The sequence below is a fragment of the Anastrepha ludens genome, chromosome 6 (assembly GCF_028408465.1).
Source record: "Anastrepha ludens isolate Willacy chromosome 6, idAnaLude1.1, whole genome shotgun sequence".
In the NCBI taxonomy this organism is placed as follows: domain Eukaryota; kingdom Metazoa; phylum Arthropoda; class Insecta; order Diptera; family Tephritidae; genus Anastrepha; species Anastrepha ludens.
The window spans coordinates 88319693-88335623 of record NC_071502.1 but is presented as its reverse complement, the minus strand read 5'-3'; the positions used below and the strand labels follow the sequence as shown (position 1 = coordinate 88335623).

The following is a 15931-nucleotide window of genomic DNA, read 5'->3' as shown; positions in this document are numbered from 1 at the left end:
ATATACCTATGAAATTAGACTTTCAGCTATTAGTCCATAGATGTCGGTAGGAGTATTTTTAAGCTTTCCCAAATGTCTTGTTTTTTTCATCTGGCATCTCTCAACAATATTCAGTTCATTGTTTGTTACGTTTCATACAACAATGCATTTTTGTCGTTCTTAAAAATGTCGAATTTCGTGCCTTCAAACTACGATTTGCGGACATCGTTGATTTTCTGTTATCAATTGAAGAAAAACGCTTCTCAAGCTCATCAAATTCTTATAGAAGCTTATGGTGTATATGCTCTAAGTAGAGCACAGTGCTTCAGGCGGTTTAAAAAATTCCGAAGTGGTGATTTTAGCGTGGAGAACGAGGACCGTGGCCGGCCACCGAAAAAGTTTGAGGACGCCGAATTGCAAGCATTGCTGGATGAAGATGATGGTCAAATGCAAGAAATGATGGCAGAGCAGTTGGGAGTGACCCAAAAAACCATTTCCAAACGTTTGAAAAACATGGGCATGATTTTAAAGGCCGAAAGATGGGTGCCGCATGAGCTGACTGAAAGGCAGCAAGAGAACCGAAAAACCTCTTGTGAAATGCTGCTCTCCCGGTTCAAAAGGAAGTCTTTTTTGCATCGAATCGTTACGGGTAATGAAATATGGGTGAATTTTTCCAATCCCAAGCGTAAACGATCGTATAGTCCGACCGGCCACAAGCCAAAAACAACGGCCAAACCAAATCGCTTCGGCCGCAAGGCAATGCTTTGTGTTTTCTGGGATCAGCGTAGTATGACTTGGTACGAGCTATTAAAACCAGGTGAAACAGTTGACTGTGCACACTACCAACGACAATTGGCCGATTTGAACAGCGCTTCACACCGAAAACGCCCAGAATATGCCGATCGGCGTCACAAAGTAATTTTTCTTGAAGACAATGCACCGCCACATCGAACAAGAGCGTCCCGGGAATTGGTGGAGACGTACGATTGGGAACCGCTGGTGCGTGCGGCTTACTCACCAGACTTGGGTCCTTCCGATTATCATTTGTTTGCATCGATGGGCCACGCACTTTCCGAGCAGCGCTTCAATTCTCACGAAGAAGCCAAAAAATGGCTCGATGATTGGTTTGCGGCCAAAGACGGCCAATTTTTTTTTGGCGCGGCACGCACAAATTGCCTGAGAGAAGAATGTGTCGCTAGCGATGGCTATTATTTTGAAGATTAAATTTGTAACCATTTTTTGTTAATAAACGTTTGAAATTGAAATAGTTTAGATTGTTAGTATTTTTGATTAAAGAGTTACATACGTCCAGCAGCGCCAAAAATGCGCTAAAAGAAAAACTGTGTTTAGAAGGGAAAACAATAGAAATAAATATAAAAAAATTGTATTCACTGTTTATTGGTACTCCAAATTTATAAACAAAATTATTTTAATTTTTCTTTACAAAAATTAGTATGTAAAAAATCACGTGACCCAAAGTACAATGGAAAAAAAATTGCTCCACGGTCTGCATCATTTCTCCTTGGAATGTTGGTGGATTTGTAAAAAGTAAAAAGATTCTTCTAAAATAGAGTTAGTAGTAGTTATAGCCCGTCGAGCCGGATTTTTAAATTTCAAAAAAGTAAGCGTTTTTCGTCATAAATGTCGCACTTTAATTAATATATGTTTCTAAAATTTTTTAATTAAAATATCAAAAATCAAATCTATAGAGAAAACGCTTTCGAATATTTAAAAAAAAAACACTGTATCAAAAAATATTAAAAACTGTAAGAGTTATCATGCAGACCGTGCCGAAAAAAGTAGTTTCGAGAAAAACGAGTTTAACGACCAGCTGCCTCAAACGAAGGGTAGCTACATGTGCGCATCAAACTCTCATCGGGCAGTTACATTTTTTACCATAACTTTGTATCTATGGTGAATTTTTACAATCGACTTCCACAGAAATACGCCTAAAGCTATAAAGAATAATAATCTACAAACAACTAAAAATCGACTTTTTGAAAATTCTGGACGTTTGTAATCCCTTAAGAGACGGCGAACTACTTTCTGTGCGTCTGCCCAGCCTTCGTTCGCATCAGGCTTGAGATCGTTGGCACTGATATGTTAAAAAGCGACCACCTTGGCTATTTGGCACCACAAGATCTACTCAGATTTCTTCGGTGGTCGAGTAGATTTAAAGAAAATTAAAAAGGGAATTCGAGCGCAGCACAATGGACTTAATTGTGTCTGAGTGCTTTACTTTTTAGAACAAAAAAAATTAAATAAGCAAAAAAATTAAATTAAAAAAAATTAAATAAAAAAAAATTTAATAAAAAAAATTAGTCAAAACTTTGCAAAAGGCTGCTGTTATTGGGAGCACATCCTCCTTTAGTCTCCATTCGACTACTTTTTATTGAGCGCCAATAAAGATAAAGGTTACGCCAACCATACAAAGGCATTGCAAAAACTGAAATATGGTAATTGCTAAAAAATATTCCAGCGTCTTTTATTTATAGCCGCACTAAATTATTTCAAAAGTCAGATGCATCATCCTGTAACTAAAAATTAGCTGGCACAGGGAGAATTTAGAAATGTATTCAAATTTTTTTTATTTTTTATTTTATTTATTTTTTATTTATTTAAGGGGTTAGGGATAATCAGAATTTTCAAAAAATTTGATTTTTTTTTTTGTGTGAAAATTTGAAGTGAGGCCAACAAATACTTTTCGAGTTATTCAACAATTAACAAAGGGCGCTCGGCCGCTCCGGAGCCGATAGCAAAACTTTAAATGCGTTTTTCTCACAACTATGTTTTTTAAACTGGTGATCTCTGTAACTTAAAAACCGTTTGGTAGATTTCAATAAAATGTATACTGCTTGTGAAGAACATAAAAACCTCGTGCCTGATCGAAGGATTTTTTCTTTCAGCAATTTCGATTTTTTTTAACATTTAATTGTCGCTTTTTTTCTCCAAAATCTGAAAAATATTTCTGAGGCCGCCATATTGTTAATTTTGAAAAAGAAAAACTAAAAAAGCTTCGATCAGGCACAAGATTATCAACTAATAAAACTAATTTCTCTTGTTCGATTGATTTTAGATGAATCTCCAAGGACTTGTGATGATCACTGCAAGGGACTTCTGGAGAAAGGGGCTCCATACAAACAGCGATAACTTTTACAATTATTAATTTTTCTTGTTGAAATTTTGCTAAAATCAAGTCTAGACATGATGTATTAATGGTATGTTTTTATTTTTGTAAAATAAAGCAACTGACTAGCAAAAAAAAAAAGATTGAAAATCACAATTTTTCGGGCCTCTGATTACCCTTAACCCCTTAATTGTTTGAACCTTTTATATTTCGCGACATAGTCTCCTTGTAGGCTAATACACTTAGTCCAGTGCTGTTTTAGTTTGTTGGTCCTTGTTGAATAATAGGATTTGTCTAAGTCTGAAAAATAGCCATTCGTTTCTGCAATCACATCCTCGTTTGAATAAAATCTTTTTCCATCAGCAATTTCTTTGAATTGGGAATGAAATAGTAATCCGAGGGATCCGAGGGAGCCAAGTCTGGAGAATAGGGGGGATATGAAATGAGTTGGAACCCTACTTCCATTAATTTTGCGACCACAACTGTTGAGGCGTGAGCTGATGCCTTGTGATGAAAAAATACTTTATTGAAAATAACTCGGCTTCCTCAATGCAAACGAATGCCAAACACAAAGAAATGCAAAAAATCCGATCTGGCTGAAACTTGGTGTACGTTCTTCCAAGAGATGTCAATAACTAAACATAACCTCGATAAGCGCCAGAGGTGCTATCTCTTTGACTTTGGACGAACGTTTCAATAGACCCTCGTATATACATATGTACGTCAAGACACATTGGACAGGTAGTAACAGCAGAGCAAAAAAAGCAAGAGTAATCTATTGTTTTTTTGTGTTTTCGTCAAAATATATTAGCAAAAAATTAACAGTAAATGAAATTTTAAAATTTAGAGACCAAATAAATAGAAAAAAATCAAGTTAACTACTCTACTGCTGCTACCGGTTCAATGTGCCTTGATTTGTATGCGTTAGATACCCGAGTGCCGAGCAGTACGAGTAGCTCAAGAAGATTAAGTAGGACTTTTGGACAATTTGAGCAGCCAAACAAAAATTTTAAATTTCATTTGCCAACATTTGTTTAGTTTTCCAGTAGCCCTCTGTAGCACTGTGTATTAATAATTTGTAAAACTTGAAAGAAATGCTGGCAAAAAAGTCAAAATAATCATAAGTATTGCTCGAACAAATCGAAGAAAACTCGAGTTTTCGAAATTTTCGAGTAATGAGCATCAAACAGGTGTATGTAGGTAGATATGTTGGTTGTTGGAATTACACATTGTGTTACTACTGGGACATATCCTTGTACTATGGGTCTTTTTAAACCATTCGGTAGCTTTTATAAACGAGCAAAGCTTCGTTAAGAAAGCTTCTTCTGTGTTAAGGGGTTATAGGCAACTAGAATTAAAAAAAAATTGGTTATTTTATTTTATTTTTCTTAATATACATGTATTTAAGACTACACATATTTTATACCGTCCCAGGGAATATTTTCGAAGTTACACGCAAATTTGAAAAGGCATTTCAGAGTGCTTGAAAGTGCTTTTCAAACTTTAAGCGCGTTTTTCTCAAAATGGTTTTTTCAAAGTCGATGACGAACATTCCTCGAAAACCGCTGAAGCGATTAGTCCCAAATTTTAACACGAGCTTTTTAAATAAATTTTTAGTAATTAATCGAAGAGTTTTTCTGACCGATAAGTATTTTTTTTATTAACAATTTAAGGACGAGAAACCGTCATTTTGTCAAAAAAGAGTTATTTTGCTTATTCCTTCGATTAATTACTAGATTTAACATTACTTTAACGAAATCTGTTTGGTTTTTTAATTTCAGAGGATCCAGTTCAGAGATATAGTGGTCACGGCAAAACGTTTTATTTGTGAGGAGATCAGCTGTAGCTCCTTTCCAAATAAATATTTTTTTATTATATAATATAATATATTAATATATTAGGTCTTAAAATACAGTTAAAAGATAACATAATATGTGTACCAATTTTTAGATCAATAAATTTAAAAGTTTTCTCATTCTCATTCTGGAAAATTCGCTTTATTCGGCCTTCTAACTGTATATAACCGCTTAAAACAGATTCTACAAAAATCGTAGTATGGAAGTCCTAATCTTCTGACGTGGTTACCCCTTAAACAATGGCCAGTTAATACACCCATCCGTTTTTTGTGACTTCTCTATTAAATCTCAGCAGGCTTTTCGAGCGTTCCCTGTGCCATTTCGGGCATGTCTGTTTGCTTAGTTCGCATGTAGTGAGGTTTTGCCAAATTGTATTTACTATGTGGATGGTTTCCCTATCTATGAGTAATTTGCAAGTGGCTATAGGCTTAGGTATCACCGGTTTATTGAATTGGATATCAAGAGTTGTACCGATTCGAGCAAATTCATTTGCTTCGCAGTTTTCTGCTATATTCCTGTGGCTTGGCTCCTAAATAAGGTGTACTTTGTGGTATTGAGAAACGTCATTTAGACGTTTAAAACATTCTGTGACTGTTTTTGACGAGTGTGTTTTGGATTCTAGCGCTTTTACAGCTGCTTGACTGCCTGAGTAACTAAAGACTTGTGGCTCGTTGCTCATTTGCGAGGGCTGTTCAAAAAATCAAGACTTTTAGTATATGCGTGCATATATGTATGTATATATAATATATATATGAAAATGAGCACAAACAATTTTTTTTAAAGCTGCACTTGAAAAATAATAAGAATAGAAAAAATTATAAGAATATAAAAAAAAAATAATAATAATTAAAAAAAAAACTTGAAGCAAAACAAATTGTATTGGATATATTTTTTTTTTTTTTTAATAAGTTATATAAAAAATATTTTAATAAGTTATATTAAAAAACAAAAAAAAATATTTCCAATTAAATTTTTTTTTGCTTTAACTTTTTTTTTAATTATAATTATTTTTTTATATTCTTACAATTTTTTCTATATTCTTATTATTATTATAATTTTTTTGTTTAATAAGTTGTATAAAAAATATTTTAATAAGTTATATAAAAAAAACAAACAAAAAAAAAATAAATTTCCAATAAAATCTTTTTTGCTCAATGTTTTCTTAATTATTATTATTATGTTTTCTAAATTCTAATAATTTTTTCTATATTCTTATTATTATTATTTTTTTGTTGTTTAATAAGTTATATAAAATATATAAATATTTTAAGAAGTCATATAAAAACCAAAAAAAAAAAAAATATTTCCAATAAAATTTTCTTGCTTACAATTTTTTTTTGTTTAATTTAATAAAAGTTTTTTCCTTAAAATTTTTTGGTTTTTATTTAATTATTATATATTTTTATTATGTATTTATTCTATATTCTTATAATTTAAAAAAAATATACATATATGTATTGTATATACATACATGGTATATATTTCTAATAAAAATTTTTTGCTTAAAATTTTTTAATTTAATTTTTATTAGTTTTTTTTTTTATATTTTATAATTTTTTCTATATTCTTATTATTTTTCTTATTACTTAATATTTTTTTTGTCGGTTAATAAGTTATATAAAAAAACTAAAAAAAAAATTTCCAATAAAGTTTTTTTTTGCTTAAAGTTTTTTTTTTTAATTATTATTATTATTTTTTCTATATTCTTATATAATTTATTAAACAAAAATAGAACGGAAAAAAATGTTTCGAATAAAATTTCAATTTTCAATTAAATATTTTTTTTTAATTATTATTATTATCTTTTCTTTATTCTTATATAACTTAATAAAAAAAGAAAACGAAAAAAAAAATATTTCCAATAAAATTTTTTTTGCTTAAAAATTCTTTTTTTTGTTATTATTTTTATTTTTTTTGTTTTCTATATTCTTATTATTTTTCAAGTGCACCTTATATATATATATACCATATATGCACGTATGTACTAGAACTATATTTTTTTTTGTTTTTTATATAACTTGTTTAAAAAAAAAAAACAAAAACAAAAATATTTCCAATAAAATTTGTTTTGCTTCAAATTTTTTGGTTTTTTTTAATTATTATTTTTTCTACAATATATTCTTATAATTTAAAAAAAAAATATATATATATTTCCAATAAAATTTTTTTGCTTCATTTGTTTTGGTTTTTTTTTAATTATTGTTACCATATTTTCTTAATTTTTATAATTTTTTCTATATTCTTATTATTTTTCAAGCGCACCTTTTTTCTAAAAAACAAAAAAAAAATCAGTTCATTTTTCATCGCAACAGCCCATTTGTCATGAATGAAAAATTTAATCGCACAAAAATGCATTTTCGCTGTTATTTTCATAAAGTACATTGAACTTGCGGCATGTTGAGTGAGCGCGCAAATAATTTGTATGTAATTAATCTATACGAAATTATTATTTGCGACGCAATTCATCAAATGACAGCGACAAGTCGCCTGCGTAGTCAGTTTAACAAATAGAGAGCGATAAAAAAAAATTAATTTTTTTCTCCTTTACTTTGTATGCTACACTTGGCTTTTGTTGTTATTGCTGTTGTTGTTAAATTCCATTGCACGCAAACACGAATAATTTAATTACCCACAAAAAAATGCATTTGTCTTATTTTTGTTCTCCTGTAGCGGTGCCAAGAGGCAACACGACACTGCACACTCACTCACACGAGCGAGACGCAATGTCGGGCTGTTAGTGCTCGTGACGACGCGATTCGTTTTACTGCTTTTCTGTAGGTGTTGCTACTTTAGTTGTTGTTTCTTTGGATTTTGTTCAGCTCATTGGTCATTTTTTAATTGGGAAACTAATTAAGTGTCAAGTTGAATGGGTCGTTTGCGTGGATGATAACGGACTGGTCAATTTTTCGTCCGTCTGTCCGTTGATTCGTCCGTCTTCTCATGCATTTAATAAATCTCTTTTAGTCATAACTATAATTGGTAAATACTCAAGAAGTTCTTTTATGGAACTTTTAATGTGCATATGAAATAAGTAAACATACTAATATATGCATACATACATTCACACATACATATGTAAAATAGAAAATGTCAATAAAATAATAAGTAAAAAGAACAACAAATTAAAAGAAAAACTCAACTAAATTCAATATTTTGTTTCCTTTTAGCACCTCAGTGGATTAAAAGTGACGATTTGTGAGTATTGTGCAAATACTTTTAGATGATACTGTATATACATTTCCATTATATAATAACTTTGTTTACTAGTTTCTTACAGATTTTACAAAATATGTAATACTTTAAGTACGTACTTGAATAGAGACTACAACGCACTGTAGCCACCTGTTGCCGGAACTTTTCCGACTACTTCAGGCTTGGCATAAGATGCTCTGGTTAGACTAACACCACTTGATGTTTTCATCCAAGGAGAGTCATTGAAGGCCCCTCGCAGGCTGAAACACAATGGGAATTGGTAGGGCCCCTGCCTGGCATTGGACAACAGAGAAGCCATGGACTGCGATCCAACGATTCTCTCCATGCCCCTTGACTCCATGCCATCAGAAGTCTTCAAGTACGAGATACAGTGTGGTGCTGCCAAAGGCTCAATTGTGGTCAAACTCTGTAAGTAAGCCCGGCAAACACTGTTTTCGCATTTTCACGGATGGCTCCAGAACCGAGCACGGTTCCGGCTCTGGTGTCTACGTGGAATCCAGCGGGAAAAAACTATGCTCTTTGCACTAGGATTCGTGAGTCGGGAGTTTAAAAAGTGGGCAGAGCCTCGCGATGAATGTTCTTTAATATCTGTCTACATACTGTCTGGTGCAGGTGATAGTTGCAATTATCTTTGCTCTTGGATATTATCGGCATAGTCGAAGAGAAGTCTTCTGACTCGCCTGGGAGGTGGATCAGATTCTAGCAATTGTCTGCAGAGATAATTCCTACGCTAGCACCCTAGCAGAAATTACTTGCTGAGCGTTTTGCTATGCCCATTGGCTGGGAGCATGGAAGCCTCGTTGTGAAGGTATTGTAGAGGAGATATCAGGAGCCATCTGATGGCTGCATGTTGACAGGTCTGGAGCTTTGTCCACTGCGAATCACTAGCACTAGGCGACTAGACGGGCGTGGCGTAATTTAGTACCGACCGGCCAATGCCGCCAAACACATTCCTTTGTATTTGTTCCAAGGTCTACCGGCTGGCGATTTGAGGACCTTGTTGCAGATTTGAAACTTAGCGGCTGTACGCGCTGAGAAAGAGAGGAAACATCCAAATTTTAGGGTTGTTAACGATCAGTATTGGTGTGTCAGCGACTTTCAGCTTTAGCTGCAGTTTGACCTCATTCTTCCAGGTGGTAAAGAGAGTTGCCGTGAATTTATTGGGGGAATGTTGGGATTCCTAGCGGTGAAACACAAGTTATCGATGCTATTGCCGGACGACATTATCGAACAATCGTCAGCATAGGAGACCAGTGAAACCCTCTCTGGGGGTTGGCGAAGCTTCGAGATATAGAAGTTGAGCACTACGCTGTGGCACACCTTGCTTTATCTTCCTCTAAGCTGTGATCTCGAGAAATGACAAATGATTACCAACCGCACAAAGGTCTCGGACCACCTCTTCAGTCCCGGCGCGGGGGTCGACAATGGGATATCACATGGAAAAGGTGAGAGAGTATACTATGCAAACCATGTGGAAAGGAGAATGAAACAGCGGACCACTTGTGCGTCTGCCTGGCCTTCGCTCAAATCAGGCTAGAGGTCTTTGGCACTGATGTGTTAAGAAGAGACAACCTTGGCTCCCTGGCACCACAAGACTACTCAGATTTCTTCGGAGATCGAGTAGATTTAAAGATAATTAAAAAGGGAACCTGAGTACAGTACACAGGACTTATTGTTGTCTGAGTGCTGTACTTGCTAGTTTGTCCCGGCAAAAAAAAAAAATAAGAAGTAGCGTAGAGTGGCTGCCTGCATCGAAAGCCTTTGACAGGTCCAGCGCTACAGTGAAGTCTGAGTTTTCACACCTTTTTTTCCACACAAAGTACATCCCCGCATTTTTTTATATGCATGAAAAAGCCGAGCACTCTCAAGAAAAAAAAACAAGAAAATGCCGAAAATCAACAATATTTTGTAGTCACTTCAAACTTGAAGTTTGCTGTTCTAAAACTCAATGGGCTATTAGACTGCATAGATGCCTAGAAATTCTGGTTAAATACAGTGAAATTCCCCATTACGGACAGTCCTTATAACCGGACAGCTCCAATAACCGGACAAATTTTGGGTACACAGGTTTTTCATTCATTTTTTCATACAAATATCATCCTAATAAACGGACACTCTAATAACCGGACGCGGACAAAGTATTTCAAACCATTTTCATAAAAAAATTTCTCATAAATGGACAAAATTCAAAAGTATCACAAGCAAGCTTTGTTGTCCATTATAAAAATGAAATAGGTGATTCCCCTTTTAACATGTATGCACACATTCAAGTCCTGTGTTTTAAATTAAGAGTAGTGTTCCATTCAGTTTGTTAAGTCAGTTGCATGCGAATGGTTGCGCCCAAAGTTCGTAATAATATGGCGCCGAAAAAGAAGGTACTTTCTATTAAAAAAAAAAAGGAAATTATTAATGTTTTCGAAAAAGATAAATTATCAGTAAGTGGAATTGCAAAAAGGTAAAGTACAGTGAGCCCAAAAATTTAATGGTAGGTACACGTTTCTTTTGCTTTGAAAGGTTCAAAATTGGCAAAACACTAGCTGCTGAAATCAATAAAAATAAAGAAAAAATTCGTTCTAAATGGGAGTCTGGAGTTAATGTTCATCAAAAGCGAAGCTTTCTTAAAGAAGGCGGCTCTGAAATAGACAAGATGTGTTCTAATTGGTTCGCTAAAGCTAGAAGTCAAAACATTCCGATTTCTGGTCCCATTTTGAAAGCAAAGGCAATGGAAATTGCAGGCTAACTGGGTGTACCTAATTTTAATGCTTCAGATGGATGGTTAAACAAATGGAGAATAAGGAATAATGTTGCTTTCAAATGCGTATCTGGTGAAGCTGCAGATGTAAACCAGGATGGTGTCGAACAGTTTAGGACAAAACCGCCATCTCTGTTGACCGGTTACAAGCCTTTAGACAAGACATTTAGAACGCAGACGAAAGTGGGCTTTTTTTTTCGTGCCTTATCTGACAAAACCCTCGCTCTTAAATCCGAAAAATGCGTGGGCGGTACACTATCAACGGAAAGGCTCACAATTTTGTTATGTGATAACATGGCTGGAGATAAGGAGCTGCTTTTGGTTATAGGTAAAGCAGCCCGTCCTCGATTTTTTAAACATGTTCCAATCGCAAAACTGCTAGTGGATTGGAAGTCTAATAAAAAAGCATGGATGACTCGAGAAGTATTGAGAAAATGGCTGCAGCAGTTCAATCGAAGAATGAAAGCCCAGAATCGAAAAATTATCTTGTTTTTAGATAACGCGGCTTCTCACCAAAAGGAATTAAACTTAACCAACATAAAAATTATTTTCTTGCCGCCAAATACAACGGCAGTTAGCCAACCCCTTGATCAAGGTGTAATCCAAAATTTTAAAACTTTGTATAGAAGCTTAGTTTTAAAACACTAGTATTGAAATGTAAAGACTTGTACAATGTACTTAATCGACATGTATATGTACATATATGTATTTATATGCAATACTAAAGTATACAAATATTCTTTACTTCCAAAAATTTCTTAAATAAACTATGTACAATACAATTTATATGTGTGGTATATATTTTGTGACTTCATTCCTTATAAGCGGACATCTCCCATAGCCGGACAAAAACACTGCGACGGTGAGTGTCCGGTTATAAGGAATTTCACTGTAGTTGCAAGTTTCGAGGAAAATTTTCAAAAAATTTACCTGATTTTGTTTGTGGTATGAAATAAATTTTTATAAATAAAAAAGTATTGGTGTAATCATAATTTTGCCACAGGGTGTATATGAGAATATACATAGTGGTACGAATTAAGGGGGCTTGACTAGAAATTAAAAAAAAAATCGATGTTTTGTTTTTTCGATATTTCGAAAGTATAGTTTCTTAAGAATATACTGTCAAATTTCCATGCGGTAATTCCCAATATTATGGCTTTTACAGCCCATTTACTAGGTAGAGAGCGGTCCGCGCGCTCCTGTACCTCAAGCTTTAAACTCATTTATATCGAAATGATTTTTTTCGGCCTGGTGTTGGCAAAAAAAAGCAAAATTAATCAACCGAATCGTCTGAAATTTTAATATGTTGGCTATCAATGGCTATCGCGCTATTACTAGAATCATATTTTTTCAATTATTTCGTTTTTTTTATTAAAAAACTGAAAAAACCCCGATTTTTAGAGTGTTAAATTCAAAACCGCGCCATTTTGTCAAAATTTTTTTTTATATTCTAGTAGCGGGACAAAGCTACAATCATACTGATTCATAATTTTTCTTGGTTTTTGTGTTTCGGATAAATAGAAGAGCGAAAATAAGCAAAACCGTCCAAGTCCAATTTTTCGACAGGGTCAACTACAGCGCCATTTTTTAAATTATTAAAATAAAAAAATTTTCTTTTTTCATTTTTGAATGTAAAAGAAGTTAAATAAAAAACCTAAAAAATTTAAACATCGTTTTTAATTTTTTTATTGTAAAAAAATTCTTGATACATTTTCGGGCTCTAGACCAACGTGGCCCCCTAATAGTGCATAGGGCAATTACGTATAATGTTCATCATACGCCCCTCCCTGCCCATCTCGTTCTCAAGATATGCATGTGCTTTAAAATTACAACGACAAACATACGCTTTCCACATTCTCAAGCGCTTAACCGACTTCTCACAAAACGTGCGATTCCTAGAAAATATAAAATCCTTCAACATGTCCTCCCACAGCAGAAATTCGCGTTGACCCGCCAAATAAACGCTGACACAGAAACTTCACAAAAATTGCTGTTATTTGTTTTGCTGTTATTTCATTTTCGCAACCAACATGTCACGATTTTTTCTTTGCCTCTTCACATGAACTCCAAAATCCTTCCCCACACACCAAGTTTAATTCGGGGTGTGTGTGTGTGTGTGTGCTCGTTTGCGCACCAAAAACAAATACAAATATTGTCTGCAAGGACAATGACATACCCACATGCAGCTATACACACACTCTTACATTTTCGCCGAGACAGACAGCCGTGCCATTTGTGTCGTGCGCGACGCGTCCTTGCCACTTTTAAATGGAAAGTCAAATACGAGCCACAAATCTAAAAACAAATACAAGCAATGAAAATACTATGATGGTGTTTTTGTTGCTGGTGTTGTACTAATTTATTCATAAACTCACGTCATGGCGTCTGGCGTTGGCTTTTTTGGCCACAGAACGCACACACACACAAATACCAATATGTTTGGTTTCATATTTGCCTTCTTGTATTCTATATTGCGCTAGTATTTGTGTGCACATATTTATTTGCTTTTCGTCTGGCTGGCGGACCTTGTCCTTCCCTCCGTTGGTTTTTGGCTGTCTACGGTAATTTGTGAAAGTAAAAACAAAAACACTACGTGTAAATATTCCCACACAGGTGGGCGACCTTTTATCGATCTAAATACGGGATTCTACTACAAAGGCGTGCAATGTGTTCGCAGACAGTTTGGTCGTTCTTTACGAGCATTGCACAACGAAATTCGTACATTTTTAATGCCTTATTAGTTTTGGGTAAACTTTGCTCTTTTCATATCTCTTAGCGCGTGATTAGTTTTGAGGTTAAGCACTTTTCATTTAATCAATTGCTATTCTGGGGCTTGGTCTCCCAGTTAAACAGAGGACAAAGATTGTCTTAAGATTCTTAATTTAAAAAAAATCACACAACTGTCTTAAGGCACAACAAACCATTAGGAGACGAGAAAACCTCAAGGAATTTGTTCCTAATTTGCTGTTTTGTTTGTTTCTAAAATTTCTTCTTCAATTTTTACATCCTTTTTCACATCCTTCGCCGAGTACAAATACATTTCTTCGGCTTTGAGTTTTTTTTATTTCCTTGTTCACTCCACTCGGGAGCGTAGGGCCTCAGCAAGACTCAATCTTGTGTTGGTTTCGTTAATTTCTTTTGCTTTTGGGCTTTGACTTTTAGCGCGCCAAAATTGAATCGTTGAAAAATACTCGGCGCTGGGCGGGCACTTCATCGAAGTGTTTGGAAGTCTGAAACATAAAAAAACATTTAGAAAAAGAAATAAAAAGCAGCTTTAGGTTTCTCTGTTGGGAATCCAGCATTTTTAGTTTGAAGTATTAAAAAATTCAGAAAAACAAATCAAAAGCAGTTTTAAGTTTCTCGTTTGGGAATACACCAACCTTAGTAAAAATTTTGACAGTTTCAAAGAAAATAAAAAAAATCATATTTTCCAGTAGTTTATTTTAGTATATTTTAAGTAATTAAAAAAAAATACTTATTTACGCTCTTTGATGAATGCTCACTTAGGGTTAATGAATTAAGGGCATCAAATCTTATTAAAATTGGTTGATCTAATCACGAGAGCATTTCGAGGAAAATGCGTTTAAACATTTTAAATCGCAACGATTTTATCTTGTGATTTTATAAAAAAATAAAATTGACTTAGAGTTGAAACTGTAAAAATGAATTAAGTCAAGTCAAACTAAGTTGAGTTAAGTCAAGATAAGTTAAGTAAAGTTAAAACAAAATAAGTTAAGGCAAGTTAAGTTAAGTTAAGTTAAGTTAAGTTAAAGTAAGTTAAGTTAAGGCAAAATAAGCTAAGTCAAGCTAAGTTAATTTAAAACAAAATAAGTTAAGTCAAGCCCAGTTAAGTTAAGTCAAGTTAAGTTAACACAAAATAAGTTAAGTCAATCAAAGTTAACTTAGGTCAAATTAAGTTAAGTTAAATCAAAATAAGTTAAGTCAATCAAAGCTAAGTTAAGTTAAAACAAAATAAGTTACGTCAATCAAAGTTAAGTTAAGTCAAATTAAGTTAAGTTAAAACAAAATAAGTTAAGTCGAGCCAAATTAAGTTAAGTCAATATAAGTTAAGTTAAGACAAGTTAATTTAAAACAAAATAAGATAAGTCAAGTTAAGTTAAGTTAAAATAAAATAAATTATTCGATCTAAGTTAAGATAAGTTAAAACAAAATAAGTTAAGCCAAGCTAAGTTAAGTTATGTCCAGGTAAGTTAAGTTAAAACAAAATAAATTAAGTCAAGCTAAGTTAAGTTATGTCCAGGTAAGTTAAGTTAAAACAAAATAAGTTAAATCAAGAAAAGTTAAGTTAAGTCAAGTTAAGTAAAGTTAAAACAAAATAAATATAGTCAATCAAAGTTGAGTTAAGAGAAGATAAGTTAAGTTAACACAAAACAAGTTAAGTCAAGTTAAGTTGAGTTAAGTCCAGTTAAGTTAGGTTAAGTTAAGTCAATCTAAGTTGAGTTAAGTCAAGGTAAGTTAATTCAAAACAAAATAAGTTAAGTCAAACTAAGTTAAGTCAATCTAAGTTGTGTTAAGCAAAGTTAAGTTAAGTTGGATTAAGTCGAATTAAGTTCTGTTAAGTTGAGGCAAGGCTAGCTAATATCAAAAAAATTGACATATTTAGAAATAGCTTTAAGGATTATTTAGCTTTTTATGTTAGATATGCACTTAAATAACTTTATACTTAGTTGAAAAGCGCAAATAACTTAAAAGCTAAATATTTTTTAGATTTTTCTTAAGCATAGTTAAGTACAAGTTACGTAACGTAAAGTTAAAATAAAACAAGTTTAGATAAGTTAAGCTAAGTTAAGTCAAGCTTGGTAAAGTTAAGTTGGATTAATTTGAATTTTTAACTTTTGAACTTTAAAAGTTAACTTTTATTTAAATGGCGGGATGAAAATACACAAAACACCAGGGTATTCCACCATCTGTGAGATCACTGGTGGGTACGAGAATGCTAAAAGTCAATACTAGCTTCATTAATAAACGAATGCAAATTTACTG

General features: G+C 33.4%; 1 protein-coding gene across 2 annotated transcripts in view; it reads left to right on the top strand.

Moving 5' to 3' along the window:
* The window catches only part of LOC128867546 (homeobox protein 5-like), a 276653-nt gene that overhangs the window by 97997 nt on the left and 162725 nt on the right, over positions 1-15931 (top strand). For both annotated transcript variants that reach the window (XM_054108873.1, XM_054108871.1), the window contains exon 4: positions 8130-8157. The gene's annotated coding sequence lies outside the window, so the exon portion shown is untranslated. The remainder of the gene's footprint in view (positions 1-8129; positions 8158-15931) is intronic.